Below are 18,980 nucleotides of genomic sequence, written 5' to 3'. Positions count from 1 at the left end.
GCTCCAGGCTTTTACATCGAGGGATGGTGACATGATGCATGTCCCTCTTCAAAGTAATCAAAGACCTGAGGTTGTTATCCCAGGGTCTGATTGCACTGTACATTTTATATTTGGTGGCGTGGCGTAAGAGAGACTATGTCTTAGGGTTGAGGACGACTGTGTCTGCCTCCCTCCCTCTCCCTGGAGGGAGCCGTCTCCAGCCCCAGCCCAGGAAGCGCCGCGTGGGCCCGGGGGATGTGCCTTTCAACACTGGGGAGACCTTGCTGGTGGATTTTAGACTAAAACATCAGCAAATGTGCACAGAAGAGATTGTGGAATTTTCATTTCCTGAGCAAAATGCAGTCAAATGTTAGAGTCGCTGCTTGTGTGTCACTGCTCTGCAAACCAGGAGATGCTGTTTTCCTGGGAGACTCAGCCTTCTCTCGTGAGAAGCGCAGCATCTGTTCCCCTGCAGTGGAAAGAGAACGTGGCTCATGGATTAAAAAAAAGAAAAGGAAGCTCACGTCAACAGCAGCTTCAAGCCTCGGCCATCACAGGCGGGGCCTCGGCCACTTGCGCCGGAGACCTTTAATCCTGACACAGGAAAGAGAAGAGGGAGATGTCGGCTGGGTGCCGCCCAGACCTGGGAGAGCAACGTGTGTTCCATGCCAGTCAGGGTCGCCGGGTAGCAGAGGACATGCTTGGACTCAGAGTAAGCCCCACAGGGAAGGCCACGCAGAGGGCTCCTGACCCACGCAGGTGGATTCTGCGACCCGAGAGGTGACCCTCCCGTTGCGGGCGCGTGGGTTTCTCACAGTGCAGGCTGCGGCGCGCGTACCCGCTGAGCAGAACCGGGGGCTGTCTGTGAGCTTTCACGGCTGCCGTGTCTCCTCGCGAGTAAAGCCAGGTACGGAAACGTCAAGTCCATTTTCTCGTGTCCCCTCCCTCCTCCTGGCGGTGGGCATGAGGCTGCGGGGGAGCGAGCTGCTTGTCGGGAGGGGCGCAGGCGGCACGCGCTGTGGAGGAGAATTCGCTGTAGCCTGATGGGTTTTGTCTCCCTCCTGGAGGAGGCCTCCTTGTAAATGGTGGAAAAGCATCAGTAATGACCCACGTGCGGAGGCACGACGGCAGCTCTGCAAGTCACAGCTGATCTGTCTCTTGGCAAATGCAGGTGACTGGGACCTGAGCCTGAGATCCAGGGACGCGTGGCCTGGCCTCATGGCCAGCCGGGGCCTCTGTGCCAGAACGTTCTGACGGTGGCGTCGAGGACGAACGGTGCAAGCTCTGAGTGTGGCTTCTGCGGGTTTGCTAATTTGGGATTCACCGCGCAGTAATCCCAGCTCTGGTGACCGGGGTGATCTAAGCGCACATCCCCCTGGGCCTGAGTTTGCCACGAGGGGCCGCGGGTCGCTTCTCTGTGCCCCGGCAGCGACCCCGCGGGGTGCTCCCACCCTGACGCCCAAGGGGTGTTTGTCTCTGCATCCGTGCTCAGGCCCCCTCGCGGTTGCCTCCCAAGCCCCAGGCTCCCGTCTCCTGTCCGCCCACCCGCTGCCTGTCGGCCCTGCCCCCGCTGCCGCCCCAGGGTCTGCCTCCTCTGTCCACTGGCACCCCCTGTCCCAGCAGGTCGCACCTGCGCAGGGCCCCCTTCCTGTGCGGGCTGTGCACAGACTGGCGTGGCGTCAGCCTCCCTCGGGGACAGCAAAGATAGGCCCGGACGGCGCAGGATGCGCCACTCAGCAGTGCCCTGAAAACGAGCGAATGGGGCAGGGGCTAGGACTGTGAAAGGGGTAACTGCTCTGCGAGGGAGGGCGTTAGAGGGCTCCAGCGGAGACGCCCACACAGGCGCTTATGTGGAGAGTCACTGCAGGGAGCAGGGCCGAGGCCTGGCACAGGGCTGCAGAGGAGCAGATTCGAGCTGGGCCACGAGGGACACTCAGGACAGCCGGAACCTGGCGGGGTGCCGGTGCCAGGCAGGGAGTCTGAGGGGGCACAGGGTGGCCCTGGTGGCCAAGGGCCTCAGAGCCCCTGCAGGCGTGGGGCCTACTTGCCGAGACTTCCCGCAGCAGAAATCACGTGATGTCGTGTGCTGGGAACCCCCCGGGGTCTGGTGTAACTGTCCCGGGGAGGGCGGCTTCTGGGCTCACATCCCCACCCCCCTGTGCGGGGGAGAGGTGCATCCGTCCCAGCACTGGCCCCTCTGGGCCTGGCCATGGACAAGAGCAATCCCGTCAATATGTCTGGACCTGAATGTTGGATCCCGAGGTAGAATCCATTGGCTTCTCCTTAAGTCCCTCCCAGCAATAAGGCCAGTGTGTCCGTGTTTGAGCCTTGTGAGGGCTGCCGGGTACAGCCTCCGGGGACCCAGCCGGTGTTCCTGACTGCCAAGTGTCCTGGGATTCTGTGTGTCAGCTTGACTTCTGCCAACTCCCGTCCCCAGCACGGAGAATGGGTCTCGTCTGAGAGGCTCCGGGTCTCAACAGCCGGCTCACCTGTCATTTTCCAGGTGAGAATCTGGGGCTGAGCAGAGTCCAGGCCCTTGTCCGAGGCTGGGGAGCAAATGTATGGCAGAGTTAGGTGTGAAGGCAGCACTGCCGACAGTGAAAATACGCATCAGAACATGTATAGCTGCACACGCTCTTGCTGGTACAGTTTTTATTTCAGTGGTTTGTTCCATTATTCAGACTTTACATGAAGCTGTTCCGGCAAGCTCGTGTCATGGAGAATAGCGTCGAGTGCTGGCCATTCTGTATTTAGGTACTTTTGATGCCACTCATCCTCAAGCTACTGCAGGATTTTTCTAAACACTTTCCAGTCCTCAACTTTTTTTTCCTTCACAGAAAATTGTCAAGAAAAATGTTGTTGAAACAGATCGAATTACAGAAACGTGTAGTGCTCACCATGGTTGGTAGTAATTGTTGCTGGCTTCCGTGCCCTGAGACTCAGCTTCGGAAGGTTTTAGAAATGCAGGTGCTCATGTCTCATGTGGACAGGTCTGAGCGCTGAGCAGAATGTTCATGGACATCTGTGTGATGTTCAGTTTTTTAATTTTAATTTTTGATTGAACGACCCTTGGGTGCAAGTGTTAGGAGCACAGCTGCAGGTCTCCACAGATGTGCATTCCGCCCGTGTCTACCCTGGGGGTCTAGTGGTCAACACCTGTAGCCCATTGCGCCTGCTGACCTCCTTCCTACCCCTCCCGCTCCCCCTGGTCACCACTCATGTCTGAGTCTAAGGTCTGTTTGTGTCTGCTTCTTCACTGAGTTATGGTAGTCTCCCTATTCTCCAGTGCCAGAGGGTAGTGTGTGAAACTCAGAAGTCTGTGGCCCTCCTTCAAAACCATTTCCAGGTCTCAGGGAAAACTTCCTCCTGATGCAGCTTTTGTTCTTTTTATGCCTAGTTCCAGAATGCTGGATAATGGCTTTCCTGAGGACCTGCATCTTGGGTAAATCTGGCTCACAGCCAAAGTCCCAGAGGCTGATCAGAGAACGAGGCCTAGAATCCTTGTGCGGACACTCAAGTCTCTTCATCATCTTATTCTTAACCGTGTTTGTCTCTCGGTCTGATCGTCCAGGCAGACACATCTTAAGAACCTGGCATCGGTTCTCACACTGTTCTGTCGGAGGAATATGTCCTAATCTCCATCTGCTGCCTATTATGATTATCCTTCTTATGCTCACTTGAAATGCAGTTCCTCTATGCAAGTGCCATCTAATCTATTTTCCAGTGTTGGTTTTTGTTTCTACTTTCCTCAGTACTTCCAGAACACTGATATTATTCTGCCCAAAATTATTCAATGACATTGCACTCTGTGCTGATTTAACTCACCAGAATTGAACTATAGACCCTCAGGAGAGAGAAGGAATAAGAGATGGTGAATAGAAATCTGTGCTCACAGTTGAAATCTGTTCTCCTGGTACTTCCAGTGGTCTTGGTCCGTGGGACGCTTGCAAAGTTTGACTCTACTCAATTTTCACGTGACTTGCTAACTTTAGCTCCACTCCCCTCACCCCCTAGTTAGATGCTCGTCTCACACAACTTGTTTGTGCCAGTGTCATCTTAGTTTATACACACTTCTCTACATGCACACCGCCCACAACCATGACCTCAGAGGACACACACCCATATTAATTCTTAGTTCCTCAAGGAAGGACTTAACCATAAATATAGCTCAGTGGTTAAGTTTCCAGGCTCTACTATTAGTCTGTTGGTTTTGAATCTCAGCTGTTCCACATCGCTGGGTGAAATGATAGATACTTGTTTATCCAGGACTGTCCCTTCTTATTCCTACTGTCCTAATATCCTGTCCACTCAATGCTGACTTTCACTCATAGATGTTCTGGCTCAGACCTCCCCTGCAAGAAATATTGAATGGGGCTTTTCTATCTCAATCAAAGAGAAGAAACTCCATAAAAAATGATTAAGAAATTGGATAAAACCAGAAAACAAAAGACAAAATAGCAATAACAAATCCATACATATCATTAATCATCCTAAATGTATAAGGACTGAATTCATCCATCAAAAGGCACAGAGTGTCCAAATGGATTAAAAACAAAACAAAACCCAACTTTCTGTTGTCTCCAGGAGACTGGCCTGAACTCCAAAGATGAATTCAAAGTAAAGAAGACTTAAAGTAAAAGGTTAGAAAACAATCCTGCAAGAAAATGGAATCCAGAAAATACAGGAACAGTAAGTCACTTATATCAGATATTTGACTTTGAGCTAAAAAAAGGTAACATGAGAGGTAACATGAGAGGTGACATGAGACAGAGACAAACACTATATAATTAATGATTAAGGGATCAATACTTCAGGAAGACATAACCCTCGTCAACATTTACACACCAAACAAAGGCGCGTCACAAAACGCATATTATCAAGACAACTTTATCGAACCTGAAAGCAGGCGTGGGGAGCAATTCAGCTGTGGCTGGTGACTTCAACACCCCACTTTTCCCAATGACCACATCAGCCAGACAGAAAATTAACAGGGAAACAATATTGTTAAATGGGGAATTAGACTTCATAGCCCTTGCAGGACACTGCCTCCCAAAGCTGAGCACACGAGTGCTCAGGAACACTCTCTAGGAGAGGGCACATGGTGAGTCATAAAACCAATGTCAATAAATTCATGAGTATTGAAATCATATCAAGTATCTTCTCTGATCACAATGTTATCAAAGTAGACATCAACCGCAAAAAAAAGCAGGAAAAATGAATATATGGAGATTGGACAACATACTATTGAACAACCATTAGGTAAATGAAGAAATCAAGGAAGAAATTAAAATATACCTGGAGGTGAATGTAAATGAAGATACAACCTATCAGACCCCATGGGACTCAGCAAAAGTGGCAACAAGAGGAAAGCAAAGTAACACAGGCCACAGGAAGAGACAGGAAAGAGTGCAAATATACAACCCTACCTTGAGATATTAGAAAAAGAAGAGCAAACAAAACCAAAGCCAATAGGAAGAAGGAAATAATAAATATTAGAGAAGAGATAAATGAAACAGAAATTAAAAATACAGTCCAAAGGGTCAGTGAAACCAAAATCTGGTTCTCTGAAAAAATTAACAAAATATAAACCTTTAGTGAGACTCACAAAGAAAAAAAAGGGAGAAAACTTTAATAGAATCAGAAGCAAAAGGGGAGAAATTACAACAGATTTTGGAAATACAGAGGATGGTAACAACTTATGATGAAAATGCGTATGCCAACAGGTTGAGCAACCTACATCTCATGGAGAAATTCTTAGCAATCTACAATCCTCCGAGGTGGAACCAGGAAGAAATAGAAAATCTGCACAGACCAGCCGCAAGTGAGGAGGTTGAGACAGTCATTAAAAGTCTCCCCCAAACCGAAGCAGGGTCCAAAGGGCTTCACCCATGTGTTCTGTGAAACCTTCAAAGAGGAGCGAGCGCCCATCCTTCTCCAGGGCTTTCAAGCAGCCCAGCGACAGGGAATCCTTCCAAACACATTTTAATGAGGCCAACATCACTCTGATACCAAAACCTGATAAAGACATCACATAAAAAGGAATTGCAGACCATTTTCCCTGATGGACATGCAAACTCGTAACAAAATCATAGCAAATGAATTCAGCAACACACTAGAAAGATCATAGGTTATCACCAAGTGGGATCCGTTCCAGGGCCACGTCCAGAATCCAATCAGTGGAATTCACCCCCTCAACAAAGGAACAATAAAAAATCATACGCTTTTATCAATAGAAGCAGAGGAAGCATTTGATACGATTCAACATCCATTTATGATAACATTCCTCAAAAACCTGGGGGTCGATGGAACCTTCCTCAGTGTAATGAAGGCCCTATATGCAGCCCGCGGCCAGCGTCCTACTCAGTGGTAAAGGCTCGAACGAAGGTCTTCCTCTGCCTCCCGCAAAAGACAAACATGGCCACTTTCCCAGCAGCACCCAGCAGGCCTGGGACTCAGGGCTGGGCAGCCGGGCAGGAGGAACACATTCAAGGAATTCAACCTGGGAAAGAAGTAAAACCCTCGCTACTTGCAGACGACACCTAGGAAACCCTAAATATTCCATTAAAAAACTAATTAAAATAGCAATTCTGTGCAGTGGTGGGGGAGAAAGTCAATTTGGAACAATCATTTGTGAAATGCATAGATTTCTAAGACTTGGGAAGAGGTTGAGCATTTGAGGTGCAGGGAGTGAAATTCACTTGAATCAGGTCAGAACCGAAGGGTCTTTGCCCTGCGAGCTGACCCCCGGGGCCTCCAGAGCTGAGGGGGGGCCGGGACGGTCTCGGGCCTGAGCTCCTCAGAGTCTGTGGGTCCAGCCTCTGTTGCAGGCTGGGGGTGGGGGGCGGGCAGGGGGCAGATAACACAGTGTTTTACTTTCTCTTATTCTTGGGGGCGCTTTGTCTCCTGCCATAACAGTGCATGCCGCACCTCAGCGGGATGATGAAGGGGCCGCTCAGTGAGGTGCGAGGCATGGACCTCACCTGCCATTCCTTTTAAGGTGGCCCCATCACCAGGCAGGGGGCGCCCATCTCCAGGAAGCTCCCAGCCCACCCTCGGGTGGCATCTCCTGCCCCCCACCCCCGCCCGGCCTGTGCTCCCCAGGAAGCCCCTGGGTTTCTGTCCTTATCGCACCATCGGTGACCCCGCACCCTGGGACTCAGGTCTTAATTGCTCGGTCCCTTTTTCTGTGCCATAATAACACATTCCGGGAACGTGCAGTGGCGGCTTCCTTTCAGGCTCATCATTTCAATATTTTCATCTGCTACAACTGTTTAATTAGGAGAGGCGTCTTCGGGCAGGCTCCTTTTGTAGAACCTTAATGAAACTGAAGAGCATGAAATGTGGTTTCCCTGCTTTTAAATGAAGCTACTTTTATAGAAATAAGATGAGAAATGGAGAAATTGTTGGAGTCACAGTGCATGAAATTAAGGGAGCCCAAACTGTATTGGCAATAGTGCTTTTTTCCCTCTTCAGTTGATGTTTTGAAGACCAAGGCTGGGGCTGCTACCAGACGGGGCTGGTGCTGTTTTCTCTCTTTTTTTTTTTTCAAGTTCGCAGACTTCTGACAGACATGCCCTTAAGGATTCAATTTGTTGTTGTTTAGGAGACAACGTGGAAGGCTATTTTCAGACAAAAGAAAAGCAAATTAACGATGGTGTCTGTTATGAGAGAAACCTGAAGAGGTGCTGGGGCGCCTGTGAGGCAGGATCCCACGTGGAGAGGGGAAGCAGAATCATTACGAAAAATCTCTCATCACTTACGCCGAGGTCAGGAGCCACGCGCTGGGGACCCTGAGCCAGGGAGGTGGCGGAGTCCGGGCTGCAGCGTCCTTAGTCCCGTGTCGGCCACTGGCCAGGCCGGGGCCTGCAGCCCCTCTCCAGGCCGAATTGATCGTGGGCTTTGCTTTTGCAGCTTTGGACTGGTTTAAGCTTTAAATGATGAAGATGTCGGTGAGATTTTCCTGCTGGCCTAGAACAGGGCTGCGGTGGAGGATTAGCACAGAGAGGCACTAACACCCCCAGGCGGTGTCTTTTTTCCCCTTTTATATGATTTTAAGCAGTTAGGCTTGGGGTCCCCCCCAAAACCCACCTCGCTCTGTCTTCCCCATTCCTATCACTCATCGTCAGCGACGCAAGACGGGGCGATCGGCGTTTTGGGCAGCCTTGGGGATGAGGGTGATCTTCTCTACCCTGGGCCATCACTTGCCACCTGCTGGCCCCTGTCCGGGAAGCGTGTGTGGTGGAGACAAGTGCGGGGAAGGCCTGGGGGTGGGGAGGTCGCTGGCGAGCAGTGAGGGGGCGGCATGGGCTAGGGGAGACCCACAGATGGCGGAGGCTCTCGAGCGGCCCTGGTGGCACCGCGGCCCTGGTGTGGACCAGCTCCTCCTCAGATGCCCTCGGGAAGGGGCCGCGGTGTGACAAGGCCGAGGGCGTCCGCCGCCCTCACTCCTAGCAGGCGCGCCGGCTGACGGGCTATCTGGGAAAAAGAAGAAACAAAATCACAAACCCTCATTTGTCCTGTTTGCTACCTGCAGCGTAATCAGTCCCATCACACCGATTTTAAGCTGCTGTTTTGATGCCACTGAATAAGGGTTGGGAAGAAGCGCTCAGCCCCCGGGAGGCCTGGGAGCTGGCTCATCGCGGGCCCTGGGGTGCTGGGGGCCCTGGGGGTGCATCCACCACAGACTTCTTTTCATGGGGACACTTTCAAACCCCCCCAAAAATTTCCCCTACACTGAACACACCATAATGAATACTTGCAGGTTTCAGCTCTGTGAGACTCAGTCACCCGGAGTGAGGCGCCATTTACGTTCCACCGTCTCCCAGCAGCCCCTTCTCGTTTGGCGTCTCGGGCTCAGAACCAGCAACAACATCTGCTGGCAATTTATTCTCTATTATCTGCTGCTACTACTTAACCTGCTGGATCAAACAATTCCATGCTCACTGTTCCCTCTCCACCTGCGCGCGCTCGCAGACATTTGTGTGGCTTTGGAAAATAGTTCAGACCGGGATTGGAATCTCTTTTTTTTGTGGGCCCCTCGCTGGCGGCCGGGGAATGAACTGGCGCTGCAGAGGCTGCGGGCAGCTTTGCAGCCCAGCGCTCAACCGCTGCGCCACCAGGGTGAGGCCCCGGGATTGGAATTTCTTTATAAGGCCATCAGGTGCATCCTGATCGTTTTCTCTAATCCTTCGCTATCTTTGGCCAATTTATAGTGAATGGCCCCACGATCTCAGCCTGGTTGGCCTTCTGGAGCTGAGGCAGGGCCAGGAGAATGGCGGGGGCGGGCAGGTGGAGAAGAGCACACTGGGGACATTTCGCTTTTCCAGAGCCCACAGAGCTCCTGGCCCAGAGCCTGTTTGCCTTCCTTACCCTCTCGCCAGAGAAGGGCCGTCTTCTGTCGGGGAGTCTCCTCCCTCGCCCACTGTGGGGCTGACTGCCGTGCCGCACGTCTCCCATCCTCTGTTCTGAGGAAGGAGGGTGCGCGCACCACGGAGGAGAGGCGCCGCCGACACACACTGTTTTGTCGGATGACGTCGTGTTACTCCTACAGCTAAAGGGAAACGGATCCACGAAACAGGACAGGAGGAATCTGAAAGCCACAAGGTATTCTCATTGTGATTATAATTGTCCCTGGCCTTCATCGAGGCATAAAATAGGTTTCAGTCTGCTTCTTCACCCACTTAGCTGCTCAGTTATTTTCTATGAGTTGGCGGCTTCCTTTATTTCTGGGGATGGCTCCCGAAATTGTCCTACATTAGACCAGAGAGTCCCGTTGTCCTAAGGAGGGTAGAAATGTGAGCGACACGTTAGGTGGGGCACAGGCCAAGCTTGAAGCCGGGGGAGACAGGCAGCACGCCGGAGTCAGACAGCGCGGGCGCTTGTGCAGGGCTTGTGGGGCCGCCTGGGTGGCGAGGGCCGAGGCGGAGCCCCGGGGAGCCCGTGCTTCTGCAGTCCTGGTGCCCATCGTCCCCCTTCTTTCGGTGGCTGGCCGAGGGGGCGCAGCCTGGGCAGGACCCAGCTAGCAGGGCTGTTCCCAGTGGTGGGGAGGGAGGAGCAGAGCGAGAGATTCTTCTTAACGATGCCGGTGAAGCCTCAGTGCCAACGGGAGGCTGGAAACGGAAGCGCGACCCCAGCACCCACCCGGCATCCATCCCCAGACCCACGCCCGCTGGGGGAGCCTGGCGCAGCGGCCCGCAGTCGGCGGTTGCGGTGGTTTGGGTGAGGAAGCAGCCCGAGTGCCCACCGGTGGGGCCTGGATCAAACAGACGCGGCCGGCCTGCGCCAGGGGACAGCGCCAAGCCAGGGGGAGATGCCGGCGCTTGGCAGGTTTTGGCTAAACCCTCCTTGGGGCGGGGCCGAGGCGCTCCTTTTGGAGAGGACCTGCCGGGAAGGCAGCTCCAGCGCGTCACGCCATTGTGATCCCCGAAAACAGCCTGTTTCCTTCAAAAATGAAGATTCCTCAGTTCCTGTGTTTCTGGCGATGGCCCTCTCAGGGATGATAATCCCGGACGCGCCTCATTTTAAAGAAGATTTTAGTAGAATCTATTAGAGGGAGAAAACTATGTATTCGGCAGCGAAGAAAAGTTTTTTCTTCCAGATCCAGGTTAATTCCAATAAGGAAACAGAAGGGCCGTCCCTGCTGGCCCGCGTGGGCGCCCACTGCCTCCCGGGCAGCCGGAGGGCGCCTGCCGGTCACTGTCTTTCAGAGGCTTTCATTGTCGCCGTGGCTTTGCTGTTCAGATGTCGCCCCCACATGTGATTTCTTCATGTGCAAACTAAATAGCTGCAAACACATGTGTCTGAAAAAGCCTGTAAATCCTCTCCTAATGAGGCGCCCTTCCCTGCCCCGGGATTTGGGGGTTACCCAAAGGGGGGGTTGCTTTCACGAATGTTTCTCACCTCACTCTTCATCAGAGAGGCCAAGGGTAGATGGATGGATCGGAGACAGACAGAAGCCCCCGTGGACGCCATTCCAGGCCCGCCTCTCCATGGCACGTGGGCAGCCGGCTCCCGTGCACACGGGGCGCTGGGGCTTGTCGGGAGGAGGGTTGGCCCCAGCGGACCGTGCCCACCTGGAAGAGTCCCCGCGTTAAGCAAAGAAATGAGGTGGCATTCTGGTAGTGGTGGTATAATTTCAATCATTAGCCACATAAGCGTGGCAGTGTGCTGTGACTAAAAAGCAAGTAACTCACCCCCGGTAGAAAAAAAAGTCGCTTTTTCCCCGAGCTGTGAAATTAACTATCAATTCATAGCAGTCCCCAATAAAAGGCGGTGGTGAACCAGATGCACTGGTGCATGAGAACGGAAGTAATTGTTTGTGGTTTTCATGAGAAGATTGCCAGTTTGCAGCATCTAAATTACACACAAACTGTTTTTTACATCTCTAATTGTAGCTCTGTGCTTTGCAGGGAGGGTTGAATTGACATTGACAAACATGGACTTAGAGAGAATACAAAGACATGAAAACAGCTCTCAATTTGCCCCAAAAATGACTCAGTGAGCACCGTTGTGACATTCTATTTATTCCTTGAAATGGCAGAATTCCATTTTTTCCCCCAAGGAGCAATGTGGACTTTGGTAAGTGGACGAGAAGCGGTGACTATGGAGACGTGGGGTCCATCAGGAACGGGGCTTTTGTGGACTGCTGTTTGCCTGCTCTTTTATTTATTATTGTTTCACAGTTTCTTAAATTTAGCATATTCCTTTGCCTGTTCTTTTTCTCCAACTTTTCAAAGTCTCCACTTATCTTCGGAGCTTAATCCACCTGCTCCAGCTCTCCCCACTCGCATCTCGCCACGAGCACATCTTAGTTCTGGGGACAAGTGAAAGCAGAGGCCTATTAATATTCTCCCTCTTACTTTTCGCTTTAATCCCTGACTTTTCTGTAAAATAAGGCCACTAACCTCTTGGGTCTAAAGAATGAAAAACTGGCTTATCAGAGAAACAAAATAACAAAACAAAAAGGCAATTTAGATTTTGAATTTGGGAAGCCTGTTGAGCGTAGGGTATTAATTCCAGTGCCCAAGCAGAGCTGCCGCTGCATGGAGCGGCCGTCCACGGCCAGTGTGGGTTGCTTAGAAAAATACTTTTGGTTCTTAAAGGGTCGTACTGAGTTAAAAATACAGTTAGGCGGATAAACAATAGCTTAGCAAGAGGGAATTCAAGGTACATGTGTTGGGGAAAGGATCATGTTGAAAGCAGGAAACAAATGGAAAAAATTTCAAACACCCCCTGCATTTGGGAAAAATGTAGCTACCAAGAAAATCGCCTACATTCTGCGTGGCTCAGCCCCTGGAGGGCTCACGCCGCGGGGGTCACGAGCCCAGCGCGGCCTGCTGGCCAGGGGTGGCCTCCGCTCCCGCACCGCGACTGTGGGCAGAGAGGGCACCACGGGGCAACCCAAGCAGGCCCAGCTGCCCGCCCTGAGGTCAGCACAGCTGCGGGCAGGCTCGGAGCCGCGTGCTGTGGCTCTTGCTGTCTCTGATGTGTGGTATCGAAAGAGAAAAATCACGCATTTCGAGCTAATTGGCTGTGGGAAATGCTTCCTGACTCGGGCAGGTGCTGCAAGGGTTACACAAGGTGGGGCGCTCATGGCCCTAAAGAGTGGGGGGCGAGGCACTTAGCAAAAGGAAAGATTATTTCGGGTCCGTCCATCTTCCCTCGGAGGGTCTTGTCATGCACACGACCTTGCTCTGGACGACACCCAGGGAGGGGGGGCTTCCATGCGGGGAGGCGTGAGGTCTGGGGGGGTGGCTACTAGGAGGACTCCGTTTCGGTCCTGGTCCGTATTCTGATGGGGGGGCTGTGCTGGCTGATGTGGGGGTGCGGGCAGGGCCTTGGCCCCGCTGGGTTTTCCTGCGGGCCGCGGTGCCTTCCTTCTCCTCCCCGCCCCGCCTGCGTGGTGCCAGCTGAGTGGCCGCCCAGGCTTTGGGGAGGATTTCACGCCAGAGTCCCTGGAAACCTAAATTTTCTTTTACTTTTTGGAAACATCTCCTTGCTGCCAGTCTCACATATGGCTCAGACCAAATTAGAAGGAGCTGCAAATGCAGCCCTGAAACGTGGCACGGAAATCAGCGCTCTGAGCCGCCGTGTGACGGCCGCGGCTTGCCTGAGCCTCACCCTCGGCGCGGCCCGCTCTCGGCGGCCGCCCCTGGCTGCGAGGCAGGCGCCGCAGGTGGTTTTCCGGTGACCCATATCTGTTGTTGTTATTATTTGGCTTCCATTTTTAAGGGAAAGATTTGGGCTGAAGCGCCTGAAGATTGGGGCGCTCCCTCCCTCATCTTTCTGTGGCCACCGACACACGTGGACAGGGTGTCTGTGTCTCCCCGCTGCCGCTCACCGTCTTCCCCCAGGCAAGAGCGCCTGGGGAGAGGCGGGGTTGTTTCTTGGCAATGGAGATGTGGGAAGGGGTCTTCCCGGCTCTTCCTTAAACTCCCCAGACAAGCTTTGAGAGCCAAGGAGACAGCTCGAGCGAGGGCGGGGTAGAGCGCAGAGAGCAAAGGGTCAGGGACAGCAGCAGGAGCCGTTCCGCCCTCTCTGCCTTCCGCTCCGTGAGGCAGGACGTGCTGTGGTCTGGTTTCCTGGGGAGTTCGTCGATGTCTGGTCCGATGACTGGACAGCGCCCCGCAGAATGGCCTGTGGCCTCATCTCTGTGGTGGCCCCCCCAGGGCGGCCCCGTCTGTCTTTCCCTCCCCTGCCCTGTCCCCGGCTGCACGTTGGCCTCCATCATAGAGCAGAGGCTGCTGCTGACACTGTCACGGCAGAGTCAAGAGGCGCTGTCTGTTCCCTGGCAGAGACAGGGCTTGTGACTCGAGTCACACAGCAGAGTTGGGGCTTTCAGCCGGGAAAAAGAGGATAAGCTGTTGGATAGACGGAAGGTTCTACCAAGTTCCTAATTTTCCAAAAAGGACCTGGTGCTAATTCCCACAACTGTCATGGGCCTTAATATGTTTATATTCTGACCTTTTTTACGCTGCCGCGTCCTGTCAGAGGTTCTGCTGGGTCACTGTGGTTGCCATGCAGATGTCTACAGTGTGAAGGCGTCTTCTGGGTTCCCAGTTTTAGGTTTTCCGTTTACAGTAACATCGAGAAGATCGAAGACTTCCTATCCGCCCTGCCCACACATGTATAGTCTCCCCGTTGCCAGCATCACTCACAAGAATAGTACTTTTTTGGGGGGGTCAAGGATGTGCCTGCGTTGACACATTATTGTTACCCAAAGTCTGTATTAACACTAGTGCTCTCTCTTGGGGTGTACATCAGCGGTTTGGACAAACGTGCAGTGACGTCCATCCATTATTGTCATGTCATACACAGTGTCTTCATTGCTTTAAAAACACTCTCTGCTCGGCCTGTTCATCAACCCGAGCTTCCACTTCTGCCAACCATTGATCTTTTTACTGTCTCCTTAATTTTTCTTTTATCAGAGTGTCATATAGTAGGAATCACACAGTGTAGACAGTTCAGATCGCCTTCCTGCATGTGGTAACAGCCATTTCAGCCCTCTTTACATCTTCTCGTTACTCATTTCTTTTGGGGCCTAAATACTCTTCCATTGTCTGAAGGCACTATAGTTTATTTGTCTACTCACCGACTGCGGAAATCTTGGTTGTGTCTAAGTTTTAGCAGTTGTGAATAACACTGCTATAAAAATTTGTAGGTTTTTGTGTGAGCATTAAGTTTTTGACTAATTTGGGTAAATACCAAGGGGTGTCATTGCTGGATTGTGTGGTAAGAGCAGTTTAACTTTATCAGAAGCTACCAAACCACCCCCAAAGTGGCTGTACTGTTTTTATTCTCATTGGCAATGAGTGAGAGTTCTAGTTGCTCCACATCCTCACAGCGTTTGGGGATGTCATGTTTCCATGTTCTGGCCCTTCTAGTAGGAGAGGAATGCATCTCGTGTTCTAACATGCAGGTCCCTGATGATCTATGGTGTGGAACATCTACTCATGCTTCTTAGCCATCCATATGTCTACTTTGGAGAAGAGTCTGTTAGCCCAAATGAACCAAATCTTGGTCCATTTTTGAACCAGATTGTTGGTTTTCTCATTGTTGAGTTTTAAGGGTTCTTTGTGTATTTTGGATAATGACCCTTTATTGGATGTGTCTTCTAATATATGGCTATCCCCCTAAGCACTGCTTTCACTAAATCCTTCAGATTTTGATAAATTGTGTATGCGTTTTCATTTTGCTCAATATATTTAAAAATTTTTCTGGAATCTTTTCTGTGACCCATGTGTTATTTAGAAGTGTGTTATTTGGGCCTCCCCTGGTGGCGCAGGTGGTTGAGCGCAGTGCTGTGAAGCTGTCCGCAGCCTCTGCAGCACTGGTTCCATCCCGGCCAGCCAGGGAGATTCCCACATGGCGCAGCAGACCTCTCCTGTCTCCCCACGGCTCCCCTCAGCAGTGGATTTCATTGGTCTGCCTGTTCTGTTCCCCGCTCTGTCTCTGGTGAATCCTCTCACCCCCCCGCGAATCTGGCCTGTACCCCGGTTCTCGTATGTATGGATAAATAAATAAATCTTAAAAAGAAAAATCAAAAAAAGAAGTGTGTTTTTTAATCTACTCTCCATTTATTTTGGGGATTTTCAAATTATCTTGAAAATCTTGGTTTCTAGTTGAATTCTACTGTGACCTGAGAGCAAACATTATATAATTTTTATTCTTTTCAAATTTGCTAAGGTGCGTTTTGTAGCCCAGAATATGTTAATATGATTTTCATTCTTATTTTCTGGTCAATTTCAATCTAAACAGAGAGCAGAACAGATGAATCATAACCATTTCCTGAGAAAGTCTGAGGACCCGGGGGGTTGGGGTCTGCCACTGGGGTGTATGGGCCGAGGCCATTGTTTCAGGAGTGTGTTCTAATGTGGGCTTTTTAGAACAGAGAATGTGAAATCTACCTTCTGTTCAAGGATGGAGTGGTTGTACGCAATCCAGAAAACCTCTTTACAATATACTACTGCAGGAGCACATTGGTCTAAAAGTTAAATTTAGAAAAGCAATATTGTTGCTGGAAGATAGGCGGTTTAGTTATATATTTGCCAGGAATGTAGATATTTAAAATTGCACCCTTCACTCAAGCCTGAATTTCTGGGAACTCTATTCTTGGGTTGTGTTGTTTTGACTCTCCCGAGAGTTGTTACTGTAGAGCTATTGGCCGTTATCCTTATCCCGGACTGAGAACTGTAGGGAGTAGCCATGTGCCAGCCCCTGGCACCCATGCTGGAGGGCGTGGTTGAGAGCAATGTCTGCTCTGCCACCTTGAGCAGCCTGGAAACTGCCTTTCCTCAGAGTGCTTTCAAACTTCAGATGATGAGGACTTTTGGGGTAGTTGTTGCAGGAGGCCTTGATGCCCCAGCCAGATAAGACACTGGCAAGCAGCCAAGGTAAAGGGCCTCACGCCTCGGGGCTGAAGATTCCTTGTGCCTCACACCGTGGGGCTGAAGATCGAACATTCCTTCATTTTTTGTTCTTGGTCATAAAAAGAGAAAAATATATCAGAAAAGTACATTAGGCAATAAATTATATGTATCAGTAGACTGCAAGCAATTGGCACGGAAAATTACCTGTTTAGATATTAGTTATTAAACAATTTGGCCCACTTGACAATGGGAGACGATTTATTGTACATATCTGACAAGCAAACCAGCACAACTATTATAGTAAGTCCTTCTTTTGCTTTTTTAGAAGTTTCCTTTTTATTTAGAAGTTTCTTAGGAAAGTTTTTAAATGAAGTTGACTGTGTTAAGAAGTTTGTAGGTAGAAAAAGTTCTGATAGCTGAGCAGCAGCTGGTCTCCGGCTGAAGGCCATGTGAATAGAAGAGTCTTTTGAATGCTGAGGCTTTAGCTGATAGGGATGCACTGGCGGCTCTCCGCTGTCCTAGGTGACTGTCTAGCTGAAATAATAAGTTTTAGTGTTAGGTTTAGTTTTTTTATCTATTAACCTTGAAGGCTACCGTCTAGCTGGGACCCGTAGGAGCCAGTAGTCTATGGGAATATAATACACTAATTGTTTCTGCTTTATACATGATAATGTATTTTTTTTGATTACTAATAATGAATAAATAAAGACCTGCTGAGTCTCTCAGCAGAAGATACTAACACCCCGTCCTGTGTCTGTGTCTCCTCGTTACTTTATCCCCTTCCCCTCAGCCCTTAAGTTTCAGCCCCTTACAAGTCGCTGAGGCGGTCTCATCCTTTCAGGAAACCCCGACACGACATTTTGCCGGAGGCTGGTCCCAGCAGGTAGTTTTCCGATTTTATTGAGAAACAATTGACATCACACTTTGCGGTGGTGTGAGTTGCATTTTTTCTGAAGAGTTTCACACGATAGGGTCAGCTCATGTCTGTCTCCACATACAGGCAGGGGGAAAAGAGGAACAAGAAGAAATGAAAGAAAAGCTTCTCCTCAGGGTTTCGCTCTCAACAGCTGTCGGCCTCAGCTGTGGTCACGTGGTCACCACGTCCCTAGCACTTACCTTGTACTTACCTTGTAACTGCCTCCTTCCAGAACACTAGTTCTCGGCGCTGTTGTGATGTGTCCTCATACGTGGACATCACGGGGGCATGCCGGCCGCCCAGGGACGCTCTGGCTGGGACAAGGCGCAGCTGGGTGTACCCCCAGCCCCGGGCTTCCTAAGGCTGCTCTGAGGGAAACCACAGGTTCTGCCGAGCCGACCGGGATCGCCCCACAACCCGCCGCCCCTAACTCGGCCTCGCATGCCGAGGTGTCTGGACTCAGACTCTCAGCCCAGCCTGAGCTGTGTGCTTCAAAGAACATAAATTGTCTCGGTGTCCAACCCTGTTGCATTCTGAACGCTCTGTTATCAACAGCAGCAACAAAATACTGTAAGAAAAGTTTCATTTCTAGAAAATGTTTCAACTCCTTTTAAAAAAGAAATTATAAGGTATAATTTGATCATTACAAATATTTCTGGGTTTGTCACTGAGAATCTCACCACAGATCTATAATAAGCTCATTTTATAATTGTTTTAGGCAGCATAATGAACCCTGTCAGAGTCTTCCCGGAATACCTGAAACCCCAGGTAAACACACAGATTAGCACTTATGTTTTAAAAGTGTTCGCTGGCCTCCCTGCTACCGAAGGCACCGCTGATAAAAAGTGAGGATTGTAGGTGGAGGCTTCACCTTATACAAGCTGTTCTGTTTCTTGCTGGGAGTTATTTTCTTCTCCTTGAGACTCAAAAATCGCCTTGATTCTAATTTCCTTGTTCTCGGGAAGCTGAGATCCCAGCTTCTTTGTGGCTGCTATTAGCTTTCACACCTTGGAGTAGCAGACCTTTCTGGGGTTACTGGCAACCTCAGTGGGATTTTACTCCTGCTCTTATAAAGACTCTGGATTCTTGTAAAGGTGCTTGGAACCTGGACCGTGCGAGGTGCCAGACGCCAAGTCTTCGGCATGCTTCGATGTGGCATTTCTGCATTGCTGACATCTGCAAAAGCCTGGCTCTTTGGAGTCTGTGGAAAAGAGGAAATATTTTAAAAGACTTCTTTTTAGAAAAGAGACATGCAGAAGTCTTAGCAATTCTTAGCAACTCTAGCTGTCTCTGGCACAGGCAGTGGGATGTTCAGGGAAGGTGCCGGAGTGACAGGTGGGATGGGAAATCCCGCGTGAAGCTCAGGTGCCCGTGCTGGCACCCTCCCCTGTCCACACCGCCTGCTTCTTCACCACCAGGTACCCTTGTGGGTCCCTGAGAAGGTCCCCTGTCGGGAGCATGTCTCCTCTTCTGCTTCTGGCTCAGGTGGCTTAAACATTTCTGGGTGTGTAAATGAAATCACAAAAATAGCTTTCGATTCTTAGATTTGATATTCTCTGTAATTGAGGGACTGTATCAAAGAGTGGCAGTGAATAGATAGATTGGACCCGGGCAGATAGATAATATGAAAGATAATAGAATCCAGATCACTTTCGTTTCAATACACTCCCAAAATAGCTACACTATCTGAATAAAAAATAGTGGCGGGATCAGCTGCT

The sequence above is a fragment of the Talpa occidentalis genome, unplaced genomic scaffold, assembly GCF_014898055.3.
Source record: "Talpa occidentalis isolate TD23 unplaced genomic scaffold, MPIMG_talOcc4v2.1 talOcc4.8, whole genome shotgun sequence".
In the NCBI taxonomy this organism is placed as follows: domain Eukaryota; kingdom Metazoa; phylum Chordata; class Mammalia; order Eulipotyphla; family Talpidae; genus Talpa; species Talpa occidentalis.
This window is presented reverse-complemented; position numbering follows the sequence as displayed.